This window comes from Sebastes umbrosus, chromosome 17, assembly GCF_015220745.1.
Source record: "Sebastes umbrosus isolate fSebUmb1 chromosome 17, fSebUmb1.pri, whole genome shotgun sequence".
NCBI classification, from domain to species: domain Eukaryota; kingdom Metazoa; phylum Chordata; class Actinopteri; order Perciformes; family Sebastidae; genus Sebastes; species Sebastes umbrosus.
This window is the reverse complement of record NC_051285.1, coordinates 1265958-1280240: the sequence shown is the minus strand read 5'-3', so window position 1 is coordinate 1280240 and position 14283 is coordinate 1265958. Positions and strand designations below refer to the sequence as shown.

At 35.9% G+C, this 14283-nt stretch overlaps 1 non-coding gene across 1 annotated transcript; it reads left to right on the top strand.

The window, feature by feature from the left end:
- The first annotated feature begins 10728 nt into the window (after positions 1 to 10728).
- trnav-uac lies at positions 10729 to 10801 on the top strand. The gene has a single exon. It is a non-coding gene; the product is annotated as a tRNA-Val (tRNA).
- The last annotated feature ends 3482 nt before the right edge of the window (positions 10802 to 14283 follow it).

Sequence of the window (14283 nt, the reverse complement as noted above, 5' to 3'; positions counted from 1 at the left end):
AGAGGGACTCCTCTCTCTCTCTGTGTGTGTGTGTGTGCGTGTGTGCAAAACGCACGTCAAACAGCAGAGAATAAAACACTTTTACGCGTCAAACTGTTTGTTATTTTGCTGTGCATGTTTCTTTTTTTATGTATGTGCTGGAAAACAACTGCAGCTTCTGATCTGATCTGATCTGATCTGATCTGAGCTGCGAGCTTTCTGCTTTCTGCTTTCTGCTTTCTGCTTTCTGCTTTCTGCTTTCTGCTCTGGGGGGTTGGATTTATCCCATTTTTGTGGGATCTGGAGACGATATGTTGGTGAGGACATGGAGGGTGTTTCAGGTGTAAAATATATAAAATACCCCCCCATGTCACCGGGAGGCGATATGGGAAACGGTAAACCCTCCTCCTCCTCTTCCTCCTCCTCCTCCTCTTCCTCTGCAGAATAAAGCTCTGCTGGGTCACAGTTGCAGCAACAACAGAAAAAGAGACGAGTCTCTGCAGCAGGACTTTTGCTTTTCAGCCTCGATCCGAGCAGGAGAGGTTTAGTAGAGAGAGACAGACAGACAGACAGACAGACAGACAGACAGACGAGGCCTGCTGCGGGTTTTACGCACCGCAGGAACAGCGACGCGCACCGGCTGCAGCGCGCATCTCCATCTGAATCATTCTGATTAGAATAACATTAACGTGGTTTCATTCTCATTTAGTCAGTCAGACACAAGTTTCCACTGATTCATCAAACCACGTTTTGATCTGACGAAGCTCCTTTATGAGAACAATAACTCATTCTTATGACAGTAAATCCCCTCAGATATGTGTGAACCAATAACACACCAATAGTAACATCACAGTGATATGGGACATATGAGATGCAAAAATACCTCAGAAATTAGTCAGAAAGTATAGGCTATACCACAGTGTAGAAACACACAAGTTTTACAAGTAAAAAGTCCTGCATTCAAAATGTTACTTAAGAAAAAGTACAAAAGTTTTAGCATCAAAATATACTTAAAGTACCAAAAGTAAAAGTACTCATTATGCAGAATGGCTCATTTCAAAATAATACACATTATATTATTGCATTATAATTATTGCATCATTCTCATTGAGAGAACGAGTTTCCACCTCCCAGACTTTCCACTGATGCATTTCATGAAGCTTCCTGATGAGTCTGACCCCTAAAAAATAAAAAAGTATTACATTAAGTCCCCATTAGTCCCCTTATTTTACTGTATTTTTTATTAATTTTTTACAGTATTTATTTTTATTTTTTTACAGTCTTTTTTATTTTTAATTTTTTTTTACGGTGTTTTTTTATTTATTTTACCTAGTTTAAACTAGAGTAGTTGGTATGTATATAGAGATTTGTAAATACAGTGTTTTTTGTACTTATTTCGTGATGCTACACTAATTAATAATTAATACACCTACACACACACACGTCTCAATAGTAACATCATAGTGATAAATGACATATGAGATCTAAAAAAATACCCCAAAATTAGTCTAAAATGTTATAAAATACAAATAAGCAGTGGTAGAAGGAGTACCCAGAAAGTAGGCTACTAATACCACAGGGTATAAATACTTTGTTACAAGTAAAAGTCCTGCTTTCAAAATGTGACTTAAAGGTCCCATATTGTAAAAAGTGAGATTTTCATGTCTTCTATATTATGAAGAAGGTTTAAGTGATATATAAATACTGTTAAACTATCAAAACACTCAATATACGGAGAAATACACACACAGCCCGTATTCAGAAATTGTGCGTTTGAAACAAGCCGTTAGGATTTCAGTCCCTTTGTGATGTCACAAATATACAAGATTTAGACCATTACACGGTTTTAAACATAAACATTCTAAATGTGTCCCAGTTTATTTCCTTAACGGAGCGTTTCAGCCAGAGGGTGAAAACAGGTATATTCAGGTAGACAGTATGAGGAAAATAAAGTTTTTTTTTAACATTGCAGCATGTAAACATGTTCTATTAGAAACACAAAATACAAGTAAGAACCTGAAAATGAGCACGATGTGGGACCTTTAAGAAAAAGTACAAAAGTTTTAGAATCCAAATATACTTAGAGTACCAAAAGTAAAAGTACTCATTATGCAGAATGGCTCATTATATTAGTGTATTATAATTATTGATTCATTCTCCTTTAGAGCCACAACCGGGTGTGTCAGCATGAGTTTTCACCTCCCAGACTTTCCACTGATGCATTTCACAAAGCTTCTTTATGAGTCTGATCCTCCAAAAAACTCATTCTTATTACGGTAAATCCCCTCAGATATGTGTGAACCAATAACACACGTGTTAATGAATCATTAATACACCTCAACAGTAACATCATAGTGATATAGGTCAGGGGTTCTCAACCTTTCGCAACTTAATGCCCACTTGTGATTGTCAAAACATTTCCGAGGACCACCTTCCCAAATAAATGAGTACAAAACCTAACATGTTTATACAACAGATAATAAAGTGGGCTGTAGATATGTGTTATGCCACTGTCAGCTGTAATGACCAAAATACATATTCTGCTCACCCTCAGTGAGACACTTGGGCTTGCCTCTGGGAGATGATGAGATGAAGTGGTGGTGGGATGGGTGAGAGGCTGACACGCAGAGTAGCATTCAAAGTTGCTTTCAGTTTGTTCCTTGCCTTTGATTTGGTGACAGTCACAATGGAAAACCCTGACTCACATAAATAGGTGGTGGTGAAAGGCAACAGAAATTTGATTGCCCGTTTTGACAGAGAGGGATATTGACTGGCAGCCAGTATCCAGAATGAAGCAAGGTCTACTTGTGTGAGCTGAAGCTTCAGGCTGCTGTCTGCTGATAGTTCCATCAGTTCATTTTCCAACACAGTGGAGAGAGCTATGTCTTCTGAAGCAGGATCCACAGAGAAAGGGTCCAAAATCCAAAGGTTTCCATCTCGTGCATCTTCTGGGAAGTAGTCTGTAAACTTTCCTGACAACTGAGTCAAATGCTGGGTTATAACACTGGATATGTTGACATGAGGAGTGGCTTCCAAAGTTTCACTGAGGAGTGAAAACACGTCAAATCGTCCCTCCTTGACTCTTCTGTTCCACAGAATACGTTTTTTCTTGAAGCCCTCAATTTTGTCTGAAACCAAAAACACTGTGCTGTTTCTGCCTTGCATTGATATATTAAGCTGATGGTCAGATATATCTGATAAGTAGGCCAGTTTACCATCAGTGTAATGCTCAGCAAGAGGGGAGTGCTGCTCTTCCACAAATGTGTGCACTTCTTCTCTCAGTTCAAAAAGGCCATTAAGCACGAATCCTAATTTAATGTATTCAGGGTCATATTTCCTCAATAGTAACATCATGGTGATATATGTGTTATGAGATCTAAAAAATACCTACAAATTAGTCTAAAATGTTATAAAATACAAATAAGTAGTTGTGGAAAGAAGTACCCAGAAAGAAGTAATACCACATTATAAAAAATACTCTGTTACAAGTAAAAGTCCTGCATTAAAAGTACAAAAGTATTAGCATCAAAATAAACTTAAAGTACCAAAAGTACTCATTATGCAGAATGGCCCATTTCAGATTCATATATATTATTGTATTATAATTATTGATGCATTAATGTGTTCATCACTTTAATGTTGCTGCTGGTAATGAGGTTCAGCTTCAATACAGTAAAAAAAAAAGACTATAAAAAATAAATAAATACAAATACGGTAAAAAAAATATAAATAAATAAAAAATACTGTAATAAATTAAAAACAAATAAAAAATACTGTAAATTAAAAAAAAAAATTAGAAATACAGTAAAATAAGGGAACTAAAAGCTAGAGCTTATTTTAATTATTTTATATTATTATTTATATACTGCTGGGTAGCTACTTAACCTATAATAATACATCATCATTTATTTGTTTATTATACTTTATATTAATAATCTGTGTAGTGGAGTAAAAAAGTACAATATTTACCTCTGGTTCATCATGTTATTGGTTCATCATGTTATTGGTTCATCATGTTATTGGTTCCCTGTGTTCTCCTCTGTCTCTCCATGTTGAAGCCTGAAGGTTGTGACGTAGTTTAAAGGCGGGAGATCTGTCCTGTCATTATAACGGTTATAACGGTCAGATGAATGTTCTCATAACGGTTATAACGGTCAGATGAATGTTCTCATAACGGTTATAACGGTCAGATGAATGTTCTCATAACGGTTATAACGGTCAGATGAATGTTCTCATAACGGTTATAACGGTCAGATGAATGTTCTCATAACGGTTATAACGGTCAGATGAATGTTCTCATAACGTCGGTTAACAGTCAGATTAACAGGTTTACTGGTGTTTCTGTTCATATTAACTGACGAAATGACGTCACACACGTCTGGTGGCTAATTAAAAAAAATATCATAACCATCAGGAACTAATGTAAGAAACAATAATTAACTTTAAGGAACAATATCTTACTGTTTTAACCGAAAGCGTCGACAGTCTGTCCGTCAACCGCAGGAGGACCAACCGCCGTAATGAGATGACATCACTCCAAGATGACGACTCTATTTTAAACTAGTTAGATGAAATAAATAAAAAATACAGTTAAAAAAATAAAAATAAATAAAAAAGACTGTCAAAAAATAAATAAATAAAAAAGACTGTAAAACAAATACTAAATAAATACAAAATACTGTATAAAAATAAATTAAACATACTGTAAAAAAAATAAAAAAATAAAAAATACAGTAAAAAAAAAATACAAATAAATAAAAGACTGTAAAATAATAAAAATAAAAATACAGTAGAAAAAAATACTATATAAAAGAAGAAAAAGAAATACTGTATAAAAATAAACTAAAAAATACTGTAAAAATAGAAATAAATAAAAAATACAGTAAAAAATAAAAATAAATATAAAAGACTGTAAAAAATAAAGATTAATAAGATATACAGTAAAAAAATAAAAAAAATAAAAAAGACTAAAAATAATAAATAAATACAAAATACTGTAAAAAAACTAAAAAGAAATAAGAAATACAGTAAAAAAAATAGAAATAAATAAAAAAGACAAAAAAATAAAATTAATAAGAAATACTGTAAAAAACTAAAAAGAAATAAGAAATACAGTAAAAAAAAATAGAAATAAATAAAAAAGACAAAAAAATAAAATTAATAAGAAATACTGTAAAAAAAAAAAAAAAAATACTGTAAAAAATAAAAATAAAAAATACTGTAAAAAAATAAATAAAATAAAAATACAGTAAAATAAGGGGACTAATGGGGACTTACTGTAATAATAATTATGTTTTTAGGACTCAGACTCATAAAGGAACTTTAGTGAAATGTGTCAGTGGAAAGTCTGGGTAGCTAGGTCATATCTGTGCTTTTAACAACTTTTTTAAAATCAGATTTTATACAAGGCGGTTTTTATAATATGTTTTGCGTCAAAACATGCACTTTTTAATAATTATTATAAGTCTTATTCAGGTTAAACAACTAGTAAATAATTAGACTGTATTTAAACTCATTGCATGACTCTAGACTGCCCTCCTGTGGTGACTACGAGTAACTACACCTCCGTGCATGTTTTATTTTGAAATCATATACCGGAAGTGTGAGTCTGCTATACCGTCTGCATTGACGTTAGTCTGACTAATTCCTCAGTTCCTCTCTGTCGCCACTAGAGGGCAGCAAATACTCTGATTTTAAATACACTGATCAACATCTCCTAGCAGCAACACAGAGGGAGACTGAGGAACTGTTAATGCTTTAAAAAATACATTATTCAGTTTAAACAACTGTTAAATAAAAATGATCTGTTGCTAATTAGACGTGTGTATTTAAAATCATGAGTTTTAATGCCATGATATTGCTGCTAGTGCAGCGGTCAGCAATCTGCGTCTCTTTAGCTCCTCTCCAGTGGCTCCCTCTGGGTTTATTTTTAATAAAGTAGTGGAAATGAATAACTGTTTTTAGTTTCCATTTTCATTTTTATTTATCATTGTTGTAGGTCTGTGGTACGACGGTATGACGGAGTATTAGGGCCTCATTGAGGAAAAATAAAGTCATAATATTACGAGAATAAAGTCATAATACTATGAGAATAAAGTCACAATATTATGAGAATAAAGTCACAATATTATGAGAATAAAGTCATAATATTATAAAGTAGTAATTTTACGTGTTATTTTCTTTTTTTCTCATAAAGTTATGACTTTATTCTCGTAATATTACGACTTTTTTTCTCGTAAAGTTATGAATTTATTCTGGTAATATTAAAACTTTTTTTCTCGTAAAGTTATGAATTTATTCTGGTAATATTAAAACTTTTTTTCTCGTAAAGTTATGACTTCATTCTCGAAATACCAGATTTTATTTCCCTCATTAGGGCCCCTACTTCACTGCAAATGTTTTGCGGCTTCAGAAAGATTTTAATTAATTTCTTTTGCCCAACGTGTCTTTAGATAGTAAAGGTTGCTGACCCCTGCTCTGTGTTGATGCTAGATGTTAATCAGTGTATTTAATATCAGGAGTGTTTGCTGCCCTCTGGTGGCGACAGAGAGGAACTGATCAATTAGTCAAAATAGCGTCAATGCAGATATTATAGCATACTGACACTTCCGGTAATATCCTTCCAAAATAAAACTTATATACGATATTTAGTGTCATTATTTAATAGTGTTTATTTTCCTTTATGTGTTACAAAATAATCCCTAAAAATATTACTACTACTAACATGTACTTTTTATTTCACTGTGTTTATTTATTTATTTAAACTTTTACTTACTACCGTATTTATACTTAAATATTTTTTCTTTTTGCTTATTTATTTATTTCAGCATTTATTTATTATTTGGTTTATTTATTTCTGTATTTATTTCAAATTGTATTCAGTTATTGATGTATTTATTTCAGTATTTCACTTTTTGCTTATATAAATATATTTCAGCATGTATTTATTGTTTTGTTTATTTATTTCTGTAATTTTTCAGATTTAATTGATTTATTTCAGCATTTATTTATTTCTGTATTTATTTATACTTATGTAACTTTGTACTTGTGTACAAAATAATCCCTAAAGATATTACTACTACTAAATTGTGCATTTTATTTCACTGCATGTATTTATTTATTTATTCATTATTTATTTTCAAATCAGGATTTTACATAAAATACACAAGGTTATAAAAGCACAAAGCATTCTTTAAAATGATGGTTATTATGGTATAGTGGTTCCCAACTGTTTTGGCTTGTGACCCCCCTTAGCCCTTAGTAATTTCAGATGTCCATTAGTTCATTAGTTTGTCTATTAGAGTCCACTAAACAGTGATTTCTCTTACTTATTTCCATTATCTGCTACTTTATTCTTCTACTTTACTACATCTCAGACGTAAATATTGTGGTATTTACTCAACTACGTTTATCTGACAGCTTTAGTTACTTTTTATATAAGAAAAACATGATATGCTTATATGATATAATGCAGTATTATACTACTAATCTACCCAGTAGTATGTAAGTATCTACAATTGACTCCACATTGATGAACTACAACATTAATGACATATTAAATATTGCTCTTACATGTATGTGTTAGTGATAAAAACAGAATAATATAATATTCTACAATAATAAAACAAAAGGAGCCATTCTGCATAATTAGTACTTTTTTTCAGACTGTGGTATTTTTACTTTTACTAAAGTAAGTAAAGGATCTGAGAACTTCCTCCTGTTACTGAAACTCCACATCGTCTTGTGAAGACTCGTCTCGTCCAGCAGAGAGCGCCACGTTAAAACACATGGAGGTGTAAGAAGTGTTTAACTAAGAATAATAATAATCCATCAATCTGTCAGAGTGAGCTGGAATCATTTACAGGATTTAATGACTTCACAATCTGAGTTTATGTACTTTTATAAATAAATGAATGAAGATTAAAGTGACTGAAGTGATAAATAAAAATAAATAAAAGCCCCTGGAGGCGACATCACCACCGGTATGACGTAGTTTCACTTTAGCGTCCCTCGGTTAAATAAACAGATACAGATAGACATTAATAAATAGAGGAATAAATAAATAATAAATGCTGAAATGCATATATATATATATAAATAAATGAAAGCTGAAATGAATACAGAAATAAATAAACAAAATAAGGAAAACATGCTAAAATAAATAAATAAATACATAAATAAGTGGATAAAGTCTGAAATAAATAAACAGAATAATATATAAAAGCTGAAATAAATACAGAAATAAATAAACAAAAAAGTAAATAAATGCATAAATAAATAAGTAAATAAAAGCTGAAATAAATACAGAAATAAATAAACAACAGAATAAATAAATGCATAAATAAATAAGTAAGTAAATACAAATTTAAAGAGATACAGAAATAAATAAACAAAACAATAAATAAATGCTGAAATAAATAAATAAGTGAATAAAAACTGAAATAAATACAGAAATAAGTGAATAAAAGTTTAAATAAATACAAAAATAAATAAACAAAACAATAAATAAATGATGAAATAAATAAATAAATATGTAAATAAAAGCTGAAATAAATACAGAAATAAATAAATAAAAGAGTCAATAACAAAATAAATGTTGAAATAAATACAGAAATAATTAATTAAATAGATAAATAATAAAAGTCGGTAAATCAACAGGACATAAATAGATAAATGTCTGTGTTTCCGTATCTATATGTTAATGAGGTATGAGGTCCTAACATCAGTCAGTTATTTATTTATTTCCATATTTATTCATCTATTTATTTATACATTTATTTACTGATTATGAAGTCATTTTTCCATACTATCATCTGGTGAAACCTGTATGCACCCGTCTCATAAAATGTGACACGGCTATCCAGGAATAAATGAATGAAGACGTGTAGACAACCGGTTATTTATTTATTTATTTATTTACTTATTGATGAAGAAGTCATATTTTGTCCTCCTAGTGGAGCGTTTAACTACGACAGCCTCACAGCTCCAGTTCTGGTGAAGCATCCTGGAGCCTTTTAGTCTTCAGTTTGACGTTGTAGAAGCAGACAGGAATCACGAAGAGAAAGAAAGACGGACGACATAAAGCAAAAAGGTCTCTGCTGGAAACTAATCGGGAATGTCTTAAAGGAATAGTTCACTCCGTCTCCGTCAAAGTTTGCACTGATATGCTCCGTTCTCCTCAACGCCGTTCAATAGATAGAAAACATCTTTCTGGGACCACAGAGAACCTGCAGCCTGTACAATTTATATTACTGTTCCTTTAACCACAACGCCACCAGGCTGTTCAACTTTAGCATTAAAGGTCCCATATTGTAAAAAAGTGAGATTTCCATGTCTTTTATATTATAAAGCAGGTTTAAGTTATATATAAATACTGTTAAACTATCAAAACGCTCAATATACGGAGAAATACACACAGCCCCTATTCAGAAATTGTGCGTTTGAAACAAGCCGTTAAGATTTCTGTCCATTTGTGATGTCACAAATATACAATATTTAGACTCTTGACACAATTTTAAATGTAAATATTCTAAATGTGTCCCAGTTTATTTCCTGTTGCATTGTATGTGAATGTCATCAGCTGACAGGAAGTACGCATGGACCCAAGCTGTTGCCTAGCAACGCAATTCTGTTGCAATTCCGTTGCAATTCCGTCAAAATGCGCTAAAACGGAGCATTTCAGACAGAGGGTAAATACAGGTATATTCAGGCAGACAGTATGAGGAAAATAAAGTTTTTTTTTTAACATTTAAGGATGTAAACATGTTCTAGTAGAAACATGAAATACAATAATTAACCTGACAATGAGCACGGTATGGGACCTTTAAAATACGCTGTTTTCTTATTCTAATAATATCCTCACTTTACTGAAATGTGGTCGCTGCGTACGGTCTAAAGCTGGTCCTCATAAAGATAGCAGTACACACACACACACACACACACACACACATGCAGTGAAAGCTCCTGGATCAGACGTGTGAGAGGAAGCGTTCACACCACACTGATGAAGTTTTAGTCGACTGTCCGTCACACGAGAGATCCGGAGGCCCACGCTCGCCTCCGCTCCCGGAAACATGAGTGTGTGTGTGTGTGAGTGTGTGTGCGTGTGTGTGTGTGTGTGTGTGTGTGTGTGTCTTCCTGTTGTTTTAGATTCCACTTCACTCCCCCACTGCTGCCAATCCATGACCTCTGACCTCCGCTGAACCCAGCTGTCAGCTGTGCTGGCCTGCATGGGACAACTCTCTCTCTCTCTCTCTCTCTGTCTCTCTCTCTCTCTCTCTCTCTCTCTCTCTCTCTCTCTCTCTCTCTATGTCTCTCTCTCTCTCTCTCTCTCTCTCTCTCTCTCTCTGTCAACTGTTTTAGTCTCAGTCCGTTTCTGTTACACTGAAGTTATTGATCTAGTTTAGAGCGGTGTGTAGAAGTACTCAGATTCGTTATTTGCATAAGTAAAAGTAGTAATATCAGTCTAAAGTACTCCATTACAAGTAAAAGTACTGTATTCAAATGTTACTTAAGTAAAAGTACATAAAGATCATCAACAAAATGTACTTAACGTATGAAAAGTAAAAGTATTCATTATGAAATATGGCTGCTTTCACATCATTATATTATCATTAACACGTACAGTACATTCACTCAGAGTACTCAGAGAGCTGTGAAGACGTAGTGGTGATATACTGTATAAAAGAAGTGTTTATTATTTAGTATTAATCCAGAATATTTCATATAAACTGTATTCTCAGTATGTGTGGTTCCATAGTGTAGCGGTGATCACGTCTGCTTTACACGCAGAAGGTCCTGGGTTCGAGCCCCAGTGGAACCAGAACTTTAAAGTTCTTCAGTACTTGTATGTTTAACTACTACACTGTTTGTATCTCATATAACATCATAACATCAGTATAAATAAATAGGGGAATAAATAAATAAATAAATAAATAAAAGCTGAAATAAATAGATGAATAAATAAACAAAATAATACATAAAATACTGTATAAAATAAGTGTTTATTAGAATATTAATTCTAATAAAATAAATATATCCTTAAAACGGCTCCCATAGAACGGCACCGGCACCACTTTACGGCAGCGTGACGTTAACCTCTCGTCTCCATCTTTCGGGTCCTATCGCACGCGCTCACGCTCCACCTCCCCGCGGGGCCGGGATCCCACCTCAGCCGGCCGTGCACCGGCCCTTACTTTCATTGCGCCACAGGGTTTTGCTTGCACCCTCTGACTCGTGCATGCGTTAGACTCCTTGGTCCGTGTTTCAAGACGGGTCGAGTGGGTTGCAGACATTGCCGTAGACCCCTGGCGCCTTTTTACGTGGGCCGAGCCCCGCCCTGGGGGCACGACGCAGTCGGGGAGCCCCGGTGACACTTTGTCCACGGCCGACCTAAAGCTGGTGGCGGCGCACCGCCTCGTATGCGAACTCCCCAGCCTGCCGTGAGTCGCTCACACCCTCCAGCTGGCTGTTAACGAGGGTCTTTTGGCACAGAGAAGTACTCGGTATCGGTACTCGGTATCGGCGGTAAATTTTGGGGTTATTTGGCAGTAATTCCAAAGAAATTTCCAATAGGTAACTTTCTAATTATCATCTAGTGACCATGATTAAATTTGTGAACCTGTAAAATGAAGAGTTATTGAATATTCATTCATAAAAACATTGAGGATAAAGTGACTCCACCACAGGAAGAGTCAGGACCAGCTGCCGACTCCAGAGTCGCCGTGATGTTGTTGAAACCTCCCACTAAATATCCTCTCTGCTCTCATCAGAACTCATTACCTCTCCTCATATACATAATCCTCATTAATCCTCCTCGGACAACGTGAACAACAACAACGTGTGAACGAGAAGAAAAAACACGCTTTGAAATGAGAGTCCGCTTCATTCCAGCGCCGAGCGCCTCCACACACACATATCTCAGGATACCATTAAAAAAAATGTCAAATTCAATTATGCCTTTCTCACACACACACACACACACGCACACACACACACACTTCTGTAAGTCGTGAATGAAAGGAAGAGGAAGTCCTGAGGGCTTTGAAAGCCTGATGTGGAGAAAGCTGTTGTGCTGGTGAGAAAGGAGAAGGTGAATACCGGGCCCTGGTAGCCGGCAGCCAGCACAAAGTGGAGTGGAGAGCTCCTTTCTCCCCCAGCAGAGAGGGAGAGACCCCTCACGGGGGGGCGGTGAGGACCCAGAGGGCCCTTCGGCAGACCGGGACCCCCTCGCTTAATGAGAAATTCCTGGGGATTTAGAGGGGCGCAGAGGTCTTCATTTTCTCACTGCGCCCACGGGCCCCCGGGCCCCCGGGAGCCGGGTGGTGAGGCTTCTCTTTCAGCCCTGAAACGTCCCCAGAGGAAGGGAGAGTCCACCCCCCCATTCAGCGAGGAGCAGGGGCCCGCCTGCCTGCTGGATTATGGATATGAGATGTGGGTTGTAGGATCACAACCTGCCACCTCCTGCACACTGCAAAAAATGTCAAGTCATTTAAAGCTGCACCTGCCTTCACAAAGTGGGGCTCCGGGCCGCGAGGAGCTCGGTCCCGTCTCCGCTAATTAAGATTCACACTGACGAGAGGCGGCCAGGAAATGTCCTCACAACTATAGAGAGGAAAAACACACACGGCATGTGCCAACATTCACATCCTCTCAGCCAGATTCAGTAGAACATGTAAACAAGTTGGTTTTTTTAACAAAATTTATTTCTGAATTTTTGCTAATACAACTCTGACAATCCACAAACATGTTTACTGATAGATATCCCACCCAACCCCCCAGCCATGACAATACCCAGAGGACACTCAACTAAAAGAAAAACAAGTGTACAAAAAATAAATTAATTAATAAATACACACAAATATACAAATAAAATTAAATAACCATAATTAAAATAATAATAATAAAAAAATAAAAAATACACACAAATATACAAATAAAATAGTCATAATTAAAATAAAATAAATAAAAATAAAAAAAATAAATAAAAAGACTAATTCACACAAATATACAAATAAAGTAAAACAGTCATAATTAAAATAATAATAATAAAAAAATAAAAAAGATAAAAAAATAAATACACACAAATATACAAATAAAATAAAACAGTCATAGCGTCAGATCCTCCCAGCACCGGGCCCCCGTCAGATCCTCCCAGCACCGGGCCCCCGTCAGAGCCTCCCAGCACCGGGCCCCCGTCAGAGCCTCCCAGCACCGGGCCCCTGTCAGAGCCTCCCAGCACCGGGCCTTTGGACCTGCTCTGGCCCCGGCCCCTCCGGTCCCTCCGGCTCTGAAGCCTCTCAGCTGGGGGCCCGAGACGCCCCCCCCCCCTCCGGACATTGTGTAGAGAGAGCTCTTGCTGAGAACGGACTCCACATGCCGACACAAACAAACCCCCCAGTTGGCCGTTTGACGGCTTCACAGGTGGAGAGATGGCGTCCTCTCTCCGGGACTCGACTCCTCAGGACGCCGGTATTCATGACGGAGCGTCAGGGGAGCGAGGAAGAGGAGGAGGAGGAGGAGGAGGAGGAGGAAAGCTGTCTGCATTCACATCAACGTTTGGTGTTTCACTGGTGATTTAGAGGAGGGTTCAGCCTGGGATGACCTGTGCAGATCTACTTTAAAGTTATTAAACCTTTAGATTACGTTAACATGCACTTTAATATTCCACTAATATAGTGAATTTGATGTAAACAGCATATTCTGTTTGGATATTCTGAATTAGGATTTATTCTGAATGGAGCGTTTTCAGATTAAGGCATGTGGGATATGCTGATATTATTCAGGTTTTAGGAGCATTCTTTGGACGTGTATATGTCTGAATATACGTTAGGAATATGCATCACAATCAGGGTTTCTACCGCAGGTTGTGATGCACGGCCTCTTGCCTGTTTACATCCAGCTCTGTATGTTGAACACAAACCAACTAGTCTGCAGAGATGCTGCCCAAAAGAGAAGAAAAGAAGGAGAAACACTCCTCCTGTTAAACATTATGAAAGACTTGGATATCAACAGGTTTTTTGAATATGTGCAAATATCACAACGCCGACCTTTACAAGAAGCTGGTTGAAGGATTGAAAGAGCGTTCGCACGGTCCAACAAGTCCACCACCGGTTACGTTAAGTAATCCAGCATGCACTGAGTCTGCACGGCTGCATGTAAACGGGGATATTAGTAGAATATTCATGTTCATTAGTCATGTAAACAGCTTAGTAGGAATATTGGAATAAGGGCATAAAACCTAAATATTGTATGCATGTAAACGTAGTCACTAATATAAACAGCATCGGCTTTTGAGGTATTATT